This window comes from Mastigoproctus giganteus, chromosome 14 (genome assembly GCF_048544385.1).
Source record: "Mastigoproctus giganteus isolate SK-2022 chromosome 14, ASM4854438v1, whole genome shotgun sequence".
In the NCBI taxonomy this organism is placed as follows: domain Eukaryota; kingdom Metazoa; phylum Arthropoda; class Arachnida; order Uropygi; family Thelyphonidae; genus Mastigoproctus; species Mastigoproctus giganteus.
The window spans coordinates 14,157,035-14,178,643 of NC_143588.1; the positions used below are offsets into that span (position 1 = coordinate 14,157,035).

The window sequence follows — 21,609 nt, forward strand, 5'->3', positions numbered from 1 at the left end:
GGCCTGCATATACTGTATATTTTTATGCTCACCAACTAATTACCAAATTCAAGGAATAAACTGAAAGAAGGAAAAAAAAAAAAATATATATATATATACTGAGTGGATAGAAATCATAGATATCCACCTAGTAATGGGTACGCCCCCCCTTTTGCCTGGGTAAGGGCAGTCATGTGGCAAGGCGTTGAGTCCACTAGTTCACAAAAGCATTCCACAGATATTTCCATCCACGTGTGCTTCACCACTGTCCATAATTCAATCACATTCCTGGGTGGATGATCCTAAGCTCGAACAGCCGAGACTCACCAAATCGACATAATTGCAATACAGGAGCCATACACCATCAAAGTCCCAGCAGAAAACACACACAAGATAGTGGGCTATTCAATGCAGACAAGACTCATACAGCCAGCTAGCACTGACCCTAAGACCTGCATAGTTGTACTCAATAAGCAAATTGATGTCCTTATAATTCACGGGCTCTGCACAAAATTTGCTACTTGCATCCAGGTTAGGTTCTTTTCGATCACACTATATATCATCTCCCTCTACTGTCCGCCTTCTAGGGATATAGATGACTTCCTAAGATATATTGAGTTTGCCATTGACCTTCTTAACTCTAACAGTATACTAATAACAGCAGACGTTAATGCCAAATCTCCATTGTGGTTCTCAACTTCCTTGGATGCACGTGGGCGACTTCTAGAGGAATTAATTCTGAACAGAAATTTAACCATCCATAACCTACCCAACAATCTTCCGACATATTGTAGCACCACTGGACAATCTAATACTGATGTCACACTAACCACCAATGACTTACGGACATGCGTCTGGGATTGGGTCACAATACCGGACTGGACGATAAGTGACCATCGGGTCATCTATTTTCACATTGGGACCAGGCGCCTGCCGACAACTACTAAGGAAAGAGTGACAGAATTAGTAAGGTTTTCCCTAAGAACAGTCGACTGGGATGCCTTCGACTTCTCCATCAATAGAGACTTTCCAACACATGACCCTCTCCAATATGAAGAAGCAACACCAGAAGAATACAGTGAAGTAATACAAACAGCAATTACCAGAGCTTCGTATAGAGCAACAAGGAAGAAAGTCCCATGCAACAGACCTTGTGCATGGTGGAACACGGAACTTATGACACTAAGGAGGGAAGTCCACCGCGCACGAAAGCAATATCAGAACCGACGAAACTGGCCAGCAGCAGACGTCGAAAGGCTACACAGGGAATACTTGAATAAAAAGAATACATACACCAAGGCAATAGCAACTAGAAAGCGAGAAACCTGGGCTACATTCGTCCTAGAATCTGGAAATTCAAACCCCTGGGGGTTACTGTATAAAATCACACGGGGAAAAATCTTCACAACAGATATCTCTGGCACTGTCCAGGCTGATCAAAATGAAACCACTAACTGGACTGACTCTGTCAGTGCCATCATAAATAAGCTCTTCCCAGACGACAACCCTCAGAATGACTTGCCGGAACACAAAAGTATCCGGAAGAAGAATGCCGAATATATAACACAGACCCAAGCTGAACCCTTCACCGGTCTAGAATTGAATCAGGTCCTCAAAAAAGTAAATACGAAAAAGTGCCCGGGACTGGATTTAATTGAATATGCCTTCATCATTAGATTTCACAAATTAAAGCCAGAACATCTTCTATTATTGTACAATAAATGCCTCCAAAAATCAAAGTTCCCCCAGCCCTGGAAGGTTGCACTTCTCCGCCTAATACTAAAACCAAATAAACCAATAACAAACCCTCGTTCATACAGACCAATTGCCCTGCTGGCAAACCTGGGCAAGACCTTGGAAAGACTAATGGCCATCCGAATCACGAATCTCTTTCTCTCCAAAGGTATGATTTCACCAGCCCAATATGGATTCACCCAGGGCAGATCATGTGAAGATGCCCTCTCTGATTTGATCCTGCATCTGGAAACTTCGCAATCCAAATATGAACTCGCTCTGTTTATTGACTTCGAGGGGGCCTTCGATAATGTATGGTGGGAAAGTGCACTGGAACGTCTTCGCACAGCAGAATGTCCAAACAATCTTTACTGGCTGTTCAGAAGCTACTTCTCACAACGTACAATAGTAGTTAAGTAAAAATATCACCAAGTCCTTAAACCCATCCACCGTGGGTGTCCCCAGGGCTTTGTCCTGGGGCCCTTGGTGTGGAATATGGTGCTCTAGAGCTGGCTCAGTAACAGTTTTGAAAAAACGAAAATCATAGCGTTCGCCGACGACCTCACCATCGTGGTCGCTGGTCATTCCAGAGCAGCCCTCGAATCCACAGCACAGCGAGTACTCAACCATCTCTCTACCTGGACAACAATCAACAAATTGCAAATCAACCCTGCCAAAACTAAGATGATGGTGTTTAAAAACCGACTCGACTTACGAAGGCCTCCCCAGGTCAAAATCAACGGAACCCAGCTAACCTTCGTAGAACAGACAAGTCCTGGGAGTAGTAATAGACAATCGTCTGTCTTTCTTCCCCCATCTACAGCATCTGAGTTCCAAGACCAAAAAGTTCTCCGCCACAATTAGACGGATCTCAAGAAGTGAGTGGGGACTATCAAAACGAACCCTTCTTCTTTATTATAAAGCTGTCTTTCTCCCAATAGTAACCTATGCTGCCGTGGTCTGGTTTCACAGAGTTCCCATCATTAAGATGAAAGAAAAGCTAAACTCTATACAAAGAGCTATGTTACTGGCGACCCATCGAATCTGCTGTACAGTCTCTACAGCAGCTCTCCAAGTTATAGCAGGCACCCTCCCTCTCGACCTTTACACAATCTACAAGGGGCTCTGCTATCGAATTAAAAAAGGTATTCCGGCAACGATCCTGGATATAGAACTCTCACTAACTACAGATATAAAGCAGGAGAAATCTTGATGTCTCAATAAACTCTTCAATGTATGGCAGACCAGATGGGATTCTTCAACTGTAGGGGTTGTAACTCGGAGTTTTCTTCCGGAGGTAACCTTCGCAACCACTAAAAATAACGCCCGATGGTTCTCCCTCAGCCTCGAATCATCCTTTCTCATTACCGGACACGGTTCTCTAAATGAGAAACTGCATACACTGGGACTCATCGACACTCCTTACTGCTTTTGCGGGCAAAGTTAAAGTTGGAAACACTTGCTTCTGGAGTGTGTACATTACAACGATATCAGAAACCGTCTCCAGAATAAGATCCAGGACTTCCCACCAGCAGATCTGCATCAACTGATATGTACCCAAAACAACCTCGAAGCCTTCCAGACCTTTGCAGCTGAGGTATTTGCCTGGAGGAGGACACTGATCGTCAATCACCGACGTGGAAATGCCGATCATTAACAATTCCACTGCCAACTGAAAGTCACCCCTTCTACTGACTATTTCTTTTTTTTTTTTTTTTTTCCTAACCTCCGTTCTGCATTGTTTCCGGGTCCTGCCCTGGAACTAGGAGCAGCTTTGGGGCTCACCTTTTCTTCTTTCCCACTCTGTGCAGGATAGATAACCACTCTCCCTTTTTTTTATTTTTATTATTATTATTATTTTTTTTTTCCTCATTCTCTCTCTGCTGGCACCCGATTTACATCTTTCTCTTCACTGTAGCCAGGGTGTGGGATTAAAATTATTTATTTATTTTTTATTTATTTTTATTTTATTATTATTTTTATTTGTTCTTTTTTATTTTTCCTCAAACCTGCATTCTGCACTGTTTCCGGGTCCTGCCCTGGAACTAGGAGCAGCCTTGGCTCACCTTTTCTTCTTTCTCCCTCTGTGCAGGATAGATAACCACTCTCACATTTTTTTTTTTTTTTTCTCTTACTCTCTCTCTGCTGGCACCCCAACTTACATCTTCCTCTTCACTGTGGGATTAAAATTATTTAATTATTCTGTAATTATTATTATTAGTAGTATTTTTTTTTTCATTTACTTAGCTTCATTTTTTTTTTACTCGTGCTCTGTTCTGACAACTGGGACGTGGACTATCATTGGTGCCAGACAGCTCTCCCTTTTTTTTTTTTATCACAGGGAATTTATTTTATTTAATTATTTATTTTATTATTATTATTTTTTTTATTTATTTATTATTTTCTTTAAATTTTTTATTTATTTATTTATTATTTTTTCTTTTTTATTTATTTATTTTTATTATTTTATTTTATTTTATTTTATTTATTTATTTTTTTTTTTTTGCACCACGGGAAATACATTTTGTTTCTGTTTTTAGTTTAATTTTTATTTTATTTATTTATTATTATTTATTTTTTTTTTTTTCCCTCTCTGGAGTGGGCCCCCAGAGAAATCTGGCCCACCTTTTGGCAACATCAGGTGGTTCAGAGTCTCGTATCGAGACAGTACGTGCTCCATTGGGACTGGCCCACCTTCCCGTGGTGTGGACGAGTACCTAGAATCATCTGTCCAGGTGACTGATGCTTCTGGGTAGCCAAGCGGTCAGAACATAACAACAGAACACACACATAATACACACAAACCGACGTCACACACATCTGGCCCATTTGTAGTGATACTGTTCTTCACAGAGATACGAGGCGGAGTTGAACTCACGTTCTAGGAGCTGCCCTTTACAAAAACACATGTCCACATGTCCACAAGACTAACAGAGATTGACTATAGCTTGCTTAAGAGATAATATTTAGTTTTATATTTGATTATAGTAATTTATTTTCTTGAGGAACTGAAAAACATCTGCTATATTTTTTCTATCTTCCAGTATGGTTTTGAGAGTGAAGGAGTGATGTTTGTTTAGCTCTTTGAAGGAGTTTCGGCATTCTTCTGCAAAAGCTGGACAAGTAATCAGTACATGTTCTGCACCCTGACAGAAACCTGACGACAAAACTCCCCAGGACTACCCTGCCATGTGTAGGAACCTGGGGCCTCACACCAAATAAGTATCCATGTAGGGAATGGAGATGTAATGCAGCCAGGGAAGCAGATTAGCTGAAAAAATATCAGTAAGCTGGTAGCAATGGGATGCAATGTAGAATGAATGAATGAGAATGAAAGACAGAATGAACAGGTCGGGCATTGGGTAAACTAGGAATTATGGTAAAAGGGAATAAATGGCAGGTTTGGTAAAAGAAAGAGTGACCTAGCATGAGGGAAAGAGAGAGTGAATGGGAATGAGTGGAAGAGCAAATGTGGTTGGCCAAGATTGGGAATAACTTACATTACTTTATATATATATATATATACTAACAAACATTTACTAACCACACAAACACTGCATTCTCCCTTTGCCTGGAAAAAACTTGCGGCTAGGCCTGCACCACAACTGAAGAATTACAGTAAGCTGAGGTGCCCAGAGAGTGTAGTGCAGAAAGCAAGAGTCGAATAAATGAAATGAAAGCTAGAAGAATGAATGAAAGTGTAAGTGTGTGAGAAAAAGAACACAAACCATAAATGCTACAGTTAAGTACACACTAACCCTAGTTTTAATTAGTATTTAAATTTACATTACACGTCATTGCATCCCCCCCCACCGGTGGGTGAGAAAAAGATGAATGAGAAAAAAAAATTATAAAATATAAGAAAAAAAGTATAAAAAAAAATGAATGCAAGTAGAGTGAGAATGCAGATTATGAATAAAGTAAATGTGTCTCTCTCCCACCCCTTCACCTGGCGGGTTCCCGCTGCCAGCTAACATATCCCACCCCCAGAGCACGATGGGCAGCTTGACCTTCTTACTGGATTCGATACTACATGGGCATGACAACAATCACCGACAAAGACATACTGCAGCTTTGCTACTGACATGCCATTTGGTGATCTGAACTGGGTACTCTAACCTGGTTCCCTTTAAAACCCCATCCCCAGGCAGGGAGGGGAGGAGACAGAGACCTGTCTCCTCCCCCATGCTTCGCCTGGTGGGGCTCGTCTCCACTGACCTCTTTGGGGATGCCTACTCTATCTTCCCTCTTCTTCTATCTGTTTTCCCACCCAGTCTTCAGTCTCCCCCTCTTTCACACTAAACTAACAACTAACACTATTATCTTTCATCTAGCCTCACATCTAAATTTAATAACATCAAAATTTTGCCGGACCTATTAGGCCTTTTAACGCGTCTCTCTAGCGTTCAACCCCAACCAGTGATTTACAAACAGCAATCCCATTAAGCATTAATGTCAAACGCATGATTTTTTTTTTTTTAAGTCCTAACCACTGAAATCCCAGGAAACTAGGTGGCAGGACTTGCTGTGATACTGGACACACCCAGCTAGCCTCCACATGGCGAGGTACGGGCAACGTCGGGCCCCACTAGGAGCCTGGCGGCCAATAAGCCGGACAAACAATGAGCACAACACATCGCACTGCACAAGCATGGCCCACACACTTTCAAGTCTCTGGCTTGGCAGTGTACTATCCTCGATACAGCGGATGGGAATTTATCCCATCCGCTGTATCAATGGAGTACAATGGCGTGCTATCTGACACGAACATACCTTATACCTGTCCCGTACACTGGATATAACTGGAAACAGGACTCATCGGACTAGTAGACCCGTCTCCAATCATCCAAGGTCAGTGCCAATATTCTTTCACTCGAGCATAGTCTTGTGTCGTTGTGTTAGCAATGGGACTCTGGTGGGTTGACGGCTCCCATAACCTATTGCAGCTAACGATTGTCTGATGGACTTGGTGGAGGCATTTCTGGCACATCCCTCGTTGAAGTTGGTGTTGTTGTGCCACTGTCGCACTCCAGTTGGCTGAAACAATGCGGCTATGTTCATCCACCATCTTTTACTGCCCACAGTGCTGTCCAATGAGATGTTATTCCAGAAATGGTGCATTCCTGATACACTGTCGAATGGGGATAGTGCAATTTCAGTACCACCTCCACAAAGGTACCGACCTGGCCGATCCACAGGGGCTGCCCCAGGGATCTGCCCCGGGGCTACTCCTGTGGAATATGGTATTTGACAAGTTCCTCACCATGGACGAGACGAGGTGGAGGCCCAGACTTTTGCAGACGACCTCGTGCTGACTATCACAGCAGATTCGAGATTGGGCCTTGAAGCACTGGGAAAACAAGTCCTTGAAACTATACAAGGTTGAGTAAAATTCCATACCCTAAAAATCTCACCTGAAAAAATGGACTCAGTGCTACTTAAAGGGATGTTAAACCTCAGACGACTGCCACAAATCAAACTAGCAGGACAAACAATCAGGCTGTCAAATCACATCAAATACCTGGGCATAATCATCGACCACAACCCATTCTTCAAACCACATCTAATCTACCTGAAAGAGAAACTGCAGAGATACGCAGCACTTGTCACCAGAGTCACATGCAGGAATTGGAGGCTAAATAGGAGAACCCTGTCCCTGTACTATAAAGCTATTTTAATCCTGAGTATAACATACAGTTCTCCCATATGGTATATGAAAGCAGGAACAGCAGTGAACAGAAGAATCCTGGAAACGATCCAATGCAATGCACTGCTGATAATAACAAGAACATGCAATACTGTAAGCATAAATCTATGGAAGTCACACTTTCATAGATTTATTGGATGTTTTCTAATTATCAGTAGTGATTAATATGCATTAAGAATCTACAGCTAAAAGAATCACTACGTGGCAGTGAAAGGGAAGGGTTTTTGCTTTCATAAAGGCAACTACGGTGGACACAGAGAATTCTGGAATTCCCCGGAGTGGAACCAACTGATGATGTCACCATCAGCAAATTCTAAATGGGAAGCATTCAAGATGATAATCATAGAAGCTAAGAGGTTTATCATACCAACTAAGAAACACTCTTCAAAGTATAGGCCTAAATGGATTTCAGATGAACTAATGAGACCCATTGAAGTGAAGAAAGGTGAATAGGATGCATATAAATTATCAGGAGACACAGAAGCTTATGGAAGCTATAAACCAGTCTGCAATCAAACCATATAAACCAGTCTGACAAAGGATGTTAGGCAAGCTAAGGTAGATTAAGAGAAATATTTGGAAAAGGATGGAAAAAAAAAAAAAAAAAAAAAAAAAGAAGAAGAAAAAAAAGAAGAAAAAAAAAAAAAAGAAAAAAAAAAAGAATAATAACAAAGACATCTTTTCTTATGACTTGATATCGATGGTTTTAACTGTTGACGATCTTGCTCAGATTGCCGACAAGCTGGATGAGTACTTTGCATCTATAGTGGCAGACAATAAAACTGCATCACTTTTGAATTTTGCAAAAATAATGTGTTTTGCACTGCATTGTGGGTTGCACAAATGTTTGAAATGCATTTGTTAGATGGGATATATATCTCTGTGAATGAAATCAAATAAAAAGACTCCAACTGTTATACCTAACTGCCATAGATATCTTCCCAAAGGGTAAAATGTGCAATTAATGGAAATAGGAGAAATCATGCAAATGGCAATCATGACAATCCAAACATACATTTTATTGCATTTACATGTACAAACCGAAATTACAAATTAACATAATAGTATTATGTACAATAAATCAGCAAAATAAGTCCTCAATATTTTGTTGTTCCTCCTCAAGCTGCAATTACAGCCTTCCAAACAATCTAGCATAGAGTTAATCAACTTCTGGATATAACAGTTGCCCAATTTCGTGGTGCCACACCCTTACAATGCTCTCCTGCAGCTGAAACATACTTGTTGGTTCCTTCTGAGCAATTTTAGATGACAATGTACCAGCAATTTTCAATAGGGTTCAAATCTAGACTGTTGCTGTGCCAGTCCAACACAGTAATGCCAGCATTTCTGAGGTATGACTGCACCTTAAGGGAGAAAAATGAGGGAAAACATTGGTGTAAGTATGTTTTAAGCCTTGTGAGACAAGAAGACAAACTCATCATTAAATCTAAATAGCATAAAACTTCCCAATTTTGCTGTGTGGCAAGGTGCAGAGTCCTGATGAAAAATACAGTTTTGGATGTCTGTGTGGTGATCCCTAATAACAGGTTTCATGCATTCCTCCAAGATAGCAGTGTAGGTTTCTGCATTCACTGTTCCATTAATAAAATTAATTCGCCCCACCCCTTTGCTTGTTATGCATCGCCAGACCATCTGGCCAGCGGGGAACTTTACTACAGTTGGTGTTATGCAATCAGGATGGTATGCCTCCAATTTTCGTCTTCTGAAATATAGCTTCCCATCCGAGCCATGCAGGTTGAATTTCGATTCGTCAGAAAAGATGGTGTCCCATTGCTCTTTTGTCCATGAAACATGCATTTTAGCCCAAGCAAGTTTCTTCTTCCTCATTTGTTGGGTCTACAAAGGCTTCTTCTTGGGCTGATAGGCATGCAGACCACATTCTGAAAGCCGTCTTTGGATAGTTCATGCACTTGTTTCAACACCAGAGGCCATATCTAAGTCCAATTTTAGATCAGGAGCACTAGCATGGCGATTACGAAGGCATAGCCATTTCAAATATTGATCTTGGGAAGGCGTAGTCACTCTCTCTTACGGCCTGATCCAGGTCTTCTTCTTCTTTTTTTTTTTTTTTTTTGTTAGTTGTTGGCGCAGCGGTTTCTGTGGCCATAATACACCTCCCAAAGTTTTTGCATTTTACTCTGATCTAAGCCTGAGGCGGGATCCTAACCCGCGACCTTTGGGTTGCCAGGCAGGCACTTTACCCACCTGGCTAGCCCGGTCGGCCCAGGTCTTCTCTTCACATCACTGGTTTCATGTTTTAATTTTAGCACCGGGATACTGTTGACTGGTGGCAGCCTATTTTATCAGCGATAGCATGCTTAGAAAGCCCTTCTTGGGACAGAGCAACAGCTACACTTTTTTTTCTTGGTGTCAACTGAACATATGGAGCCATGAGGAATTTATTGTAGCTTAAACACAGAGCGTACAGATAAAGCAGAAATATATGAGCTTTCGGCTATATGGTAGCCTTCGTCAGAATTAAAATACATGAATGGCAGTTGGAATGAAGATGTGCACTGCCAGGTGCGTGAGACGCGAGGTTTAATTGTTTGTTGACGTCTGTGGCTGTGACGCATGATGACGTGGCCAGCGCTTGTCCAATGACAGAACTACTGACTCTGTGATCGGGTTGACTTGGTAACCACTGTTCCTGTTTAAGGATTTATCCGAAGATTTTATATTTAATGATTCCAACCAGGTACGCTTTAGGTAATGGTGGGATCTGTCTACCACCACGACATCGCGGTGTGGGTCGATGTCGTGGTGGGTTGTCCAGACATGTTCGGCGATAGCTGAGTGTTCTATATCCGCTAAACGGATCGCTCTTTTGTGCTCCGAGAGACGTTTCTCGAGTCGACGTCCAGTCTCTCCGAAGTAGCAGCTAGTGCAGTCACGGCAAGAGATGCGGTAGACTAAACCGCTCTGCAGAAGGGTGGGGACAGGTGTTTTCACGTTGGAAATGAAAGAATGCAGTTTCCTGCCTGGGAGCTGGATGCACTTTATTCCGTGCGTTCTCAGGATTCTGCCGATCTGTTGTGACAGGTTGGGGTAGTATGGGATGAATGCCCTTGTGGATGGCTCGTCACTGTTGGTGTTGTAGCTGGTCGTCACGATGTCACGTGTCTGTAGATCACACCTGTCGAGGACGTCAATGGGGTAGCCACACCTCGTAAGGTCTACTTTGACCCTAGTGACCTCTTTGCGTCTTTCATCAGCGGAGCTGGAGTGTGTCCAGGCGCGAGTAAGCAAGGTTCGGGCCGTGGAGAGGAGGTGGCCTCGCGCGTGTGCTGACCGGAAGTTGGTAAACTGGCCAGCACACATGGGCTTACGATAAACTGTAGTCCTCAGGTATGTGCCTTCACGTCGGACAAGTGTGTCTAAGTATGGTAAAGAGTTGTTCGACTCCAGCTCAATCGTGAATTTTATGAAGGGCGATAGTGAGTTGAGGTATGATAGAAGTCGCTGACCTGAGTCTCTAGGGATGACCACGAACACATCGTCAACATAGCGACACCAAAAGGCGATGTGATCAGGTGCGTGTGCAAACGCACGTCCCTCTAACTCCTCCATCACGATGTTTGCTGTGACTGAGCTGACCGGGGAACCCATGGCCGTGCCATGTATCTGCTGGTAGACTGAGTCATTAAATATGATCGCACCCCCTGTTAAGCACAGTCTGAGGGCGGTGGAAATGTCATCGGGTGTGAGACCAGTTCTTTCGTTGAGGGTTCTATCATTGTCCAAGAGTTGTTTTGCACAAGAAATGGCAAGTTCCACAGGGATGGAGGTAAAGAGCGATATGACGTCGAACGATGCCATAACTTGATTCTGCGAGATGGATACAGTGCGAATCCTCTTTATGAATTCAACACTGTTGGAAACGGTGTGGGTGGTCTTGCCAACCAGAGGAGAAAGAAGTCTCGAGACAAATTTAGACAGCTCGTAAGTCGGTGATCCACAGCAGGATACAATTGGTCTCAGTGGTGTGTCTTCTTTGTGCACTTTCGGTAGGCCGTAAAACCGTGGGATCTGACATCCGGAAGCACGGAGGTGATTACGGGTTGACTGTGTGATCTTCCCTTGTTTCAGCCAACTGTTGACGAGGATATTCACCTCTGATTCCCATCGTTCTAAAACTCTGTTGGGGTTGATGGTCAGGGGTTTGTATACAGTAGTATCCCGTAAAAGTAGTAGCGCTTTCGCCATGTAATCAGTGTGATCCATTACAACCGTACGGCGGCCTTTGTCTGCCGGTAGAATGACGATGGACGAATCCTGTTTCAATGCCTTGAGGGCAGAGAGTCAAATATACCCCTCTCACTAATTCCACGGACTTCGTATTGAACCTAAGCAGCAAACAGTTATCTGCGGACCAAGTAAACTTATTGACTCTTGGCATGACGTTTGCCGTTCTTCCTAAGCACCCGCCGATCACCGACATCGCCTTAGGTGTGGAAGCCAGCTTATCACGCCTCCCAGAAGATGTAGCCAACACAATCCGCTTGAAGACTGCAGCAGTTCTACACCGTGCTCGCCCCGTCTCTTCTAACCTCAACCGTACACAGTTCTCTGCCCTCAAGGCATTGAAACAGGATTCGTCCATCGTCATTCTACCGGCAGACAAAGGCCGCCGTACGGTTGTAATGGATCACACTGATTACATGGCGAAAGCGCTACTACTTTTACGGGATACTACTGTATACAAACCCCTGACCATCAACCCCAACAGAGTTTTAGAACGATGGGAATCAGAGGTGAATATCCTCGTCAACAGTTGGCTGAAACAAGGGAAGATCACACAGTCAACCCGTAATCACCTCCGTGCTTCCGGATGTCAGATCCCACGGTTTTACGGCCTACCGAAAGTGCACAAAGAAGACACACCACTGAGACCAATTGTATCCTGCTGTGGATCACCGACTTACGAGCTGTCTAAATTTGTCTCGAGACTTCTTTCTCCTCTGGTTGGCAAGACCACCCACACCGTTTCCAACAGTGTTGAATTCATAAAGAGGATTCGCACTGTATCCATCTCGCAGAATCAAGTTATGGCATCGTTCGACGTCATATCGCTCTTTACCTCCATCCCTGTGGAACTTGCCATTTCTTGTGCAAAACAACTCTTGGACAATGATAGAACCCTCAACGAAAGAACTGGTCTCACACCCGATGACATTTCCACCGCCCTCAGACTGTGCTTAACAGGGGGTGCGATCATATTTAATGACTCAGTCTACCAGCAGATACATGGCACGGCCATGGGTTCCCCGGTCAGCTCAGTCACAGCAAACATCGTGATGGAGGAGTTAGAGGGACGTGCGTTTGCACACGCACCTGATCACATCGCCTTTTGGTGTCGCTATGTTGACGATGTGTTCGTGGTCATCCCTAGAGACTCAGGTCAGCGACTTCTATCATACCTCAACTCACTATCGCCCTTCATAAAATTCACGATTGAGCTGGAGTCGAACAACTCTTTACCATACTTAGACACACTTGTCCGACGTGAAGGCACATACCTGAGGACTACAGTTTATCGTAAGCCCATGTGTGCTGGCCAGTTTACCAACTTCCGGTCAGCACACGCGCGAGGCCACCTCCTCTCCACGGCCCGAACCTTGCTTACTCGCGCCTGGACACACTCCAGCTCCGCTGATGAAAGACGCAAAGAGGTCACTAGGGTCAAAGTAGACCTTACGAGGTGTGGCTACCCCATTGACGTCCTCGACAGGTGTGATCTACAGACACGTGACATCGTGACGACCAGCTACAACACCAACAGTGACGAGCCATCCACAAGGGCATTCATCCCATACTACCCCAACCTGTCACAACAGATCGGCAGAATCCTGAGAACGCACGGAATAAAGTGCATCCAGCTCCCAGGCAGGAAACTGCATTCTTTCATTTCCAACGTGAAAACACCTGTCCCCACCCTTCTGCAGAGCGGTTTAGTCTACCGCATCTCTTGCCGTGACTGCACTAGCTGCTACTTCGGAGAGACTGGACGTCGACTCGAGAAACGTCTCTCGGAGCACAAAAGAGCGATCCGTTTAGCGGATATAGAACACTCAGCTATCGCCGAACATGTCTGGACAACCCACCACGACATCGACCCACACCGCGATGTCGTGGTGGTAGACAGATCCCACCATTACCTAAAGCGTACCTGGTTGGAATCATTAAATATAAAATCTTCGGATAAATCCTTAAACAGGAACAGTGGTTACCAAGTCAACCCGATCACAGAGTCAGTAGTTCTGTCATTGGACAAGCGCTGGCCACGTCATCATGCGTCACAGCCACAGACGTCAACAAACAATTAAACCTCGCGTCTCACGCACCTGGCAGTGCACATCTTCATTCCAACTGCCATTCATGTATTTTAATTCTGACGAAGGCTACCATATAGCCGAAAGCTCATATATTTCTGCTTTATCTGTACGCTCTGTGTTTAAGCTACAATAAATTCCTCAATGAATCCAGAGCGCGTAGGCCTGTTTCGTTATATGGAGCCATGCTTACACCTCCGCAAAACAGGATACTAATGAGCATGTATACCCTTCCAACACCATATTTATAGAAATGGCTGTTGAAATACCTTGCAATTACTGTCTGATGCAATGCCTTTGCTTTGCGACAAACAAAATGACTGTAATCAAAGAATATCTTATACACTTCACTATAAATGTTGCTTTTTTTAAGGTGATACAGTTTTTTTCATCTGCTACTGTAAATTCATACGTGAGGAACTTTTTAGGGGAGTGGATGCCAGATTTCATCAAACTCTACCAGTGAACTAAAAGATTTTGTAAAACTTAGAGAAATGGCTGAAATTAAATGTGAGGAAGGCATCCAGTGTGGATGGTATCAATCCAGTTATACTAGGGGAGGCAGCAAACGAAGTAAGAAGACATTACACATAATTATGGGAGCATCCTTGGATTCAGGAGAAGTTCCCATGGACTGCAGATATGCAAAAGTATACCCAATTCATAAAGGTAGATAAAAGAGTGACATGAGTAATTACAGACCAGTTAGCTAAACTTCTGTTCCAGGGACAATAATCGATACACTGGTAAAAAGAAGCAATGCAGGACCATCTAGAGAGGAATAGTTATACTTCAATCACAGTATTAGTTTGTCAAGAGACAACCTTATCTAACCAATTTGAATGAATACTATGATGCAGTAACGAAGAAACTGGATGAAAAAATAATTTTAATATCATATATTGGATTTCAGTAAAGCTTTTGATACTATTTCTCTTAATAGACTGCTGTAAAAATTTGAGCATGTGGCATTAAGGGGAAGTTACTGCTATGGATAAAGGGATGGTTGAGTAGAAGAAAACAGAGTCATTATCAATGGATGCCGTTCATCATGGACTAATGTTATTAGTGAAATCTCCTAGAGTGAGGTGTTGGGCCCATTATTGTCTTCTGTATTTACTAATGATACTGATGAAGGTATATCAGGCTTAATGTTGAATTTTGCAGATGATAGGAAGGTTGGCAGTATACAAGTGCAACATGCAACAAAATCTAGAAAAATTAGGCAGTTGGGCTGAGAAATGTTAATTGAAGTTTAACATTGAAAAATGCAAAGTATTACATATGGCATGCAGTAACCCCAGAGTAAACCACCAACTATGGAACTATATGCAGTGGAAAATGAAAAAGACCTGGGGTAATTATGCAATCAGATATGAATTTCTCTGAGTTCAACGATATACAGTAATTTTGCTAGCAAGGAGATGGAGGTGATTATTCCATTGTATAAGGAATGGTTCAGCCGCATTTTGAGTACTGCATACAGGTCTAGAGGACACATTATAGGAAGAATGTGAAGCTGCTGGAGAGCAACGAGATTGGTGAGGGAAAAAAAGGAGCTTCACTTCTGCAATTTGCAGAAGTGAAAATCCAGAGACTAGGCACATGCGAGGTGATCTGATTAAGGCATTTAAAGCTCTGAATGGATTCAGCAAGCTTAATGCTAATGAGATTCTTCCTGTTATGCAGACTATACACATGAGGGGGGCATAAATTCAAATTGAGGAAGGATGGTTGCAGGACAGATGTGAAAAATTTTGTATTTAGGTTGACTGTTGGAACATCTGTCTTGACTTGTGGAAGTGGACAGCTTCAATAAATTCAGGGAAGAACTAGACAAACTCTTGGACTAAAATGTTCAATCTTAGACAACAACAGCCAAAAAAATTAGGAGGAGAAGGATAAGAAGAAAATAAAAAACATCATCCATTTCACATTTATCCATTCATTCTGGCAATTCATTCTGCCCACTTCAACATCAAGAATTCAGTGAATGAAGGTAAATTTCCACACATCTATTCTGCAACCAATCATTTTTTTTTTTGGTTTCTGTATTTTCACTTCGGACTTTTGGGGAACAAAAGGCTGCAATTTTTCATCCTTACTTTGAAGTGTGACAATATTGTGTTCGTTTTCATCAACCACAGTTGCACTACTAGAAGTACTTTGCTTCTCATTTTAAAGTTCCTTTTTTCAACCACAAATCCATGGTCATATTTTAATAATAATATTCCGAAATACTACTAATTATCAAAAATATTTTATACAAGGAAGTGAGTTATGATATTGGTTCACTTCCTCCTCTCCTTCAACTCGTGTACTCCAGGCTAAAACACATACGAATAGCACCACATTGCTACTTTTTCATAGGTGTCATTATCTCTACGTACTTCTTTATGCAAAGCCCGCCAAAATAAAGTGCTCCGCAGTCTATTTGATTATTAGTCTATGCCAGTATATTAATAACCGAAAACAAATTATGTTAAATATTATAATGATACAAAAGTGGTGTATGCTACAAATATGCAAAATTTATTTTTTTAATTATTAATTACGATTTTTCACAGAACACTTGTTCACATCTCACAGAAGACTAGTGTTCCACGGAACACAGTTTGGGAAACCCTTCCTTATACAATGGGACAGTCAACTCCTTATCCCTGCTAGGAAAGTTCCTGTATATCAGGGGTGGCCAACGAGTCGATCACGGCTTTAATTTTGGTCGAGCACGACAAATTGTAAATATACAGTCATACCTTGATTTGCGCGGTCAGGAATACTACCAAAATTTTATATTGCGCAGAGGGTTCATTACCTGCATGTTATTTTTTTTTTTAACGAAGTGTCAAAAATAGGAATGAAGAGCAGATTTTGAAAATTTATTTTTGTTTTTTTTTGCATGATTGAAGATTTCATTGAAAGAGAAACACATTTCACCATTATAACGTAAGATACCACAGAATTCCAGCTGTAGATATTATTGCAAATGCGATAAGACTGAGTTTACTACCCGTTTATAATTAGATTACACTAACAGAAAAGTGCAAATTGTTTTTATTGTTTTATGGTCGTGATCTCCAGAAATAGCATTAGAGAAATATCACAAAGGCATTCAAAACTGATTCTTATAAGGATATAACCAAACAGAGCAATAAATGGTGGTGTGTTTGTCTGGTTATTTTGGAAACAACTTCCTCATTCGGATGCTCTTCATCAATTATCCTACGTTAGCTGTTCAGACAGAATATTTTTCCAGTTCGTGCAACTTAAAGTGTTTTAATCGGTAAGCATTGCTTTTGCTGATTTAATAACTGGACGGTACTTATATGTTAATTTAATACCTTTTTGATTTAAAATGAATACTACGAAAAAGAGTAAAACATATCATTTTCATCAAGGGTGGGAACCAGAATACTTTTTTTTTGGAATGGTGAAAAAAAAATGTTGCTGTTTGATTTGCAATGCTTCCTTGGCTATACCCAAAAAAGGAAATTTAGAAAGGCACTTCAACGCACTCCATGGTAAATACCAATTGGATTTTCTGCCAAATAGTGACCTTAGAGAAAATAAATTAGAAGACCTTAAATATAGATTATTCGCGCAACAAAATTTCTTCATGACACCTAAATTACAATCTAAAGCAGTAACTATAGCACAATTTAAAGTGAATCATCTTCTTGCAAAAAAATGCAAATAATTTTCTGATGGTCAATTCTGAAATAACAGATTCTCTTTTTGAAAATTTTAAGAACAAAAATGAAATTAAAAGTGGCCTTCAAGATCTGCAATTATCTCGAAATACTGTGATGCGTTGCACTGAAAAAATGAGTAAAAATGTGAGCGAACAATTGCATGCTGATATTGCTAACTGTGCATCCTCTTCTTTACAACTGGATGAAACTACAGACGTCAGTGATACAGCTCAATTGCTTGTTTTTGTTGGTATGTTTTTCGATGATTCTGCCACTAGAGAAGAACTGCTGTGTATGGTTTCGTTAAAAGAAAGAACTAGATGTCTTGATATCTTTAACCCATTCAAAAATTTTACTGACAAAATTTAATTAAATTACCACTATTTAAGCTCATATCAGTAACAACAGATGGAGCTAAAGCAATGACAGGGCATCTTAACGGATTCATGGCATTGTGCCAAAAGGATGATGAATTCCCAGATTTTTTCACTGTATCATACACCAACAAGTGTTAGCCAGCAAAAGATTAAATACTAAAAGTGTTATGGACATCGCTTTCAAAATCCTGAATTCCATCAGAGGACAATCTCTTTAAAGGAGACTTTTCAAAATGCAACTCGATGAAAAAGAACCAGATCTGATATTACACCCAGATGTGAGGTGGCTGAGTCGGAGTAAGTTTCGACAAAGATTTCGAAATTTGCTGAATGAAATTAAAAAATTTGTTGATCAAAGGGGAGATGATTATCAGCAGCTACAAGATATGGAGTGGTTGTGTGATCTGGCTTTTTTTGGCAGATTTTATGATTAAATTAAGTGATCTGAATTTGGAATTACAAGTAAAAAATAAAAATGTGGGTGACATGATTAGTAGTGTTTCTGCATATAACTATCAATTTCTGGCAATGTCCAAGGATCTCAAAGAAAAAAAAATTAGATCATTTGCAAAAATATCCTGTTTTTGAATTTAATAGCGAGAAATATGTTTCTGAAATTGAGAATGTTGTGGACGATTTTGAAACCAGAATCAGTGATTTTAAAACAATTGAAGACATTGTTCACTATATTTCTTATCCATTTAATGTTCACTTAGATACGAAACAAATTGAAGAAAAATTCTCTGCGATTTTTCACACAGAGAAAATATTACTTGAAAATGAAATTATTACATTGCAAAATGATATCTTCCTAAAAGCCAGATCATCAGAAGAAGACATTTGGAAATATGTTTGCCGAGAAAAGTACTCAAGTGTAAAAAAATGCAGTGAACTTTTAAATTCCTGTTTTGGTTCCACATATCTGTGTGAATCGGCCTTTTTCGTATTTTAAACAAACAAAGAATCGCTGTGCTGTTATGGACTTGAATACAGACGATTCTTTACGGTTGGCCTTATCACAGTATAACCCCGATTTTGAAAGCTTGGCAGATGACACGAAGACACAAACTTTGCATAAATTAAAATTTTTAATATGCATAGATTTAAAATTAGAATTCTGAATCATATTGAATTTTAAAATTTATAAACAACATTTTTCAATATGTATTGATTAACTTTTTTAACCTCGTGCAATGAAATTTTTGAGATGGTAGAACGCAGCACATTTTGAAGGAAAAAAGTAGATCGCATCACAAATTAAGTTGGCCACCTCTGCTGTATATCAATGACAAAACATAATGAGCTATCTTGGCACCTGTCTGCACTGCTCAGGAAACTTCATACCTGACTGCACAATTTCCCCAAGATCTTTTGCATTTTCTATTACTCTAAGTGTAGTACCACACAGTCGATATATCATTGTTGAGCTTCAATTGCCATTCCTCAGCCCATCTGCATAATTTTTCTAGATCTTGCAGCAGCAGCATACCTTCTTTACTGTCATTAACTGCATTGCCAACTTTGTATCATCTGGGTCATATGTATCATAGGTCTTGTCTGACCAATTTAATTGGATACTACGATGTGGTCACAAAGGAACTAGATGCAAAAAATAATTTCGATATCATATACTTGGATTTCAGGAAAAACTTTTGATACTGTTGCATATGGAAGACTGCTGTACAAATTGAAGTGGTAGGGCATTAAGGGCAAGTTGCTACAATGGATAAAGAGATGGTTGAGTGGGAGATGGCAGAAGAGTGGTAATAAATGGACTAAATGGACACTGCTCTATGTGGACTAATGTTATTAGTGGAGTCCAGCTCTGAACTCCCCAGGGGTTAGGTGCTGGATCCATTGTTGTTTTGTGTATTTATCAATGAAGGTATATCAGGCTTAATGTCCAAGTTTGCAGATGATACAAAGGTTAGCAGGGTTGTTAATTATAGTAATGGCAGTGTGCTACTGCAACAGGATCTAGAAAAGTTAGGCAGATGGGCTGAGAAGTGGCAACTGAAGTTTAACATTGACAGATGCAAAGCACTGCATATGGGTAGAAGTAACCCAAGAGGAAAGTACCAACTGTGTGGCACTACACACAGGGAAGCAGAGAATGAAAAAGACCTTGGGATAATTGTGTAGTCAGATATGAAGATCTGTGAGTAGTCCAGATGGACTGCCAGAGCAGGTTATGGAGTCTTATCAACGATATGTAGGAATTTTGCTAGCAGGGACAAGGAGGTGTTATCCCCTTGTATAAGGCAATGGTCAGGCCACACCTTGAGTACTGCATACAGGTCCAGAGACCTCATTTTATGAAGGATGCAGAGTTGCTAGAATGAGAGGAGAAGGGCAACAAGACTGGTGAGGGGAAGAAAGGGGTGCTCTTATGAAGAAAGGCTTAAGTTGTGCAAATTGCAGTGTTTGAAGAGTAGGCACCTGCGAGGTGATCCGATTGAGGTGTATAAAGTCTTGAATGGTTTGAGCAGGCTCAATGCTGATGGGATTCTTCCACTTGTAGAATAGATGTGTGGAAGTTTGCCTTTAGCCAGCAGGTAGTTGATTGCTGGAGCAGACTTCCAGGTGTTGTTGTGAAAGTTGATAACTTAAATAAATTTAAGACTGAACACTAGACAAACATTTGGAGTGACTGGATGAGTGAAATGGGAAGGCTTTTTTTTTTTTGGCTGATGTCATATAAGATTGCTTTCTTGCATCATATGCCTCAACTAATGCTAATCTGCAAACTTAGACATTAGCCCCGATATGCCCTCATCAACAAAAACAGAAAACAGCAATGGGCTGAGCACCAAATACTGTGGCATTCCACCAATGACAAGAGTCCAAGAAGAGCGGTGTCTGCAGACAGCCATCCCATCATCCACAGCAGCAGCCCTCTCCCAATGCCACACTAGTCCAATCTACAGTCTCTCATGTGCAACAGCACCAAAAGCCTTCTCAAACTCCAAATATACAATATCAAAACCATTCACCCAGCTTCCTTGAATCCAGATTCTCCGTCACTGCACCACAGTATCCAAAAAAATTGGCCCAGGCACAACTGCAGCAGTGCAGTTATGTTTCAGGTGGTATGGACAACAGACAGTCCACACCACCCCTCCAACCAGTGACTCCACCATTCTCCCCAGAAGACAAGTCACACCAACAGGTCTACAATCACTCATATTGCCCCTTGATCCCCTTTGTGAATTGGGGTTACACACTATAACTACACTGTAGTTATAGTGTGTGCATAATGTGCATATTGTCTTGATCCCGTCTGCCGATTTGCATTTAATACACAATTTCCAGTTGGTGGATTTTCACGAAATTTATGAGCCTTTGTTAAAAGATTACCTTTTATTTTTATTACTATTTTTGGGCCTTTGAAAAAGATTTTCCAAGCCATTCCAAATTTTATTAATTATTGTACAAATAAAAATCCAGTAATTATTATTTATTTTTATTTAGTTATTATTTTTTTTTTTTTTGTCCTCATGTAATAACTTGATTCACAGTATATGGATTTTCATGAAACTTTATATTTGAGTCTTTTGGAAAGATTTGAAGAGCTATCCTAGATTTCAATAAAATTGAACCAACAGAAATCTGTCAATATTATTCCTTTTCTGTCCATATGCATATAATAACTAGGCTTCCAGTGGTTGAATTTTCATGAAATTTTATATTTGCACCTTTTTAAAAAGATTTGTTGAGCCATTCAAAATTTCATTAATATCAGACCAATAGAAATTCAGGAATTATTC

At 41.0% G+C, this 21,609-nt stretch overlaps 1 protein-coding gene across 1 annotated transcript in view; it reads right to left on the reverse strand.

The window, feature by feature from the left end:
- Positions 1-21,609, reverse strand: part of Mical (Molecule interacting with CasL) — a 624,164-nt gene that overhangs the window by 377,509 nt on the left and 225,046 nt on the right. The gene's annotated exons all lie outside the window — the stretch shown is intronic.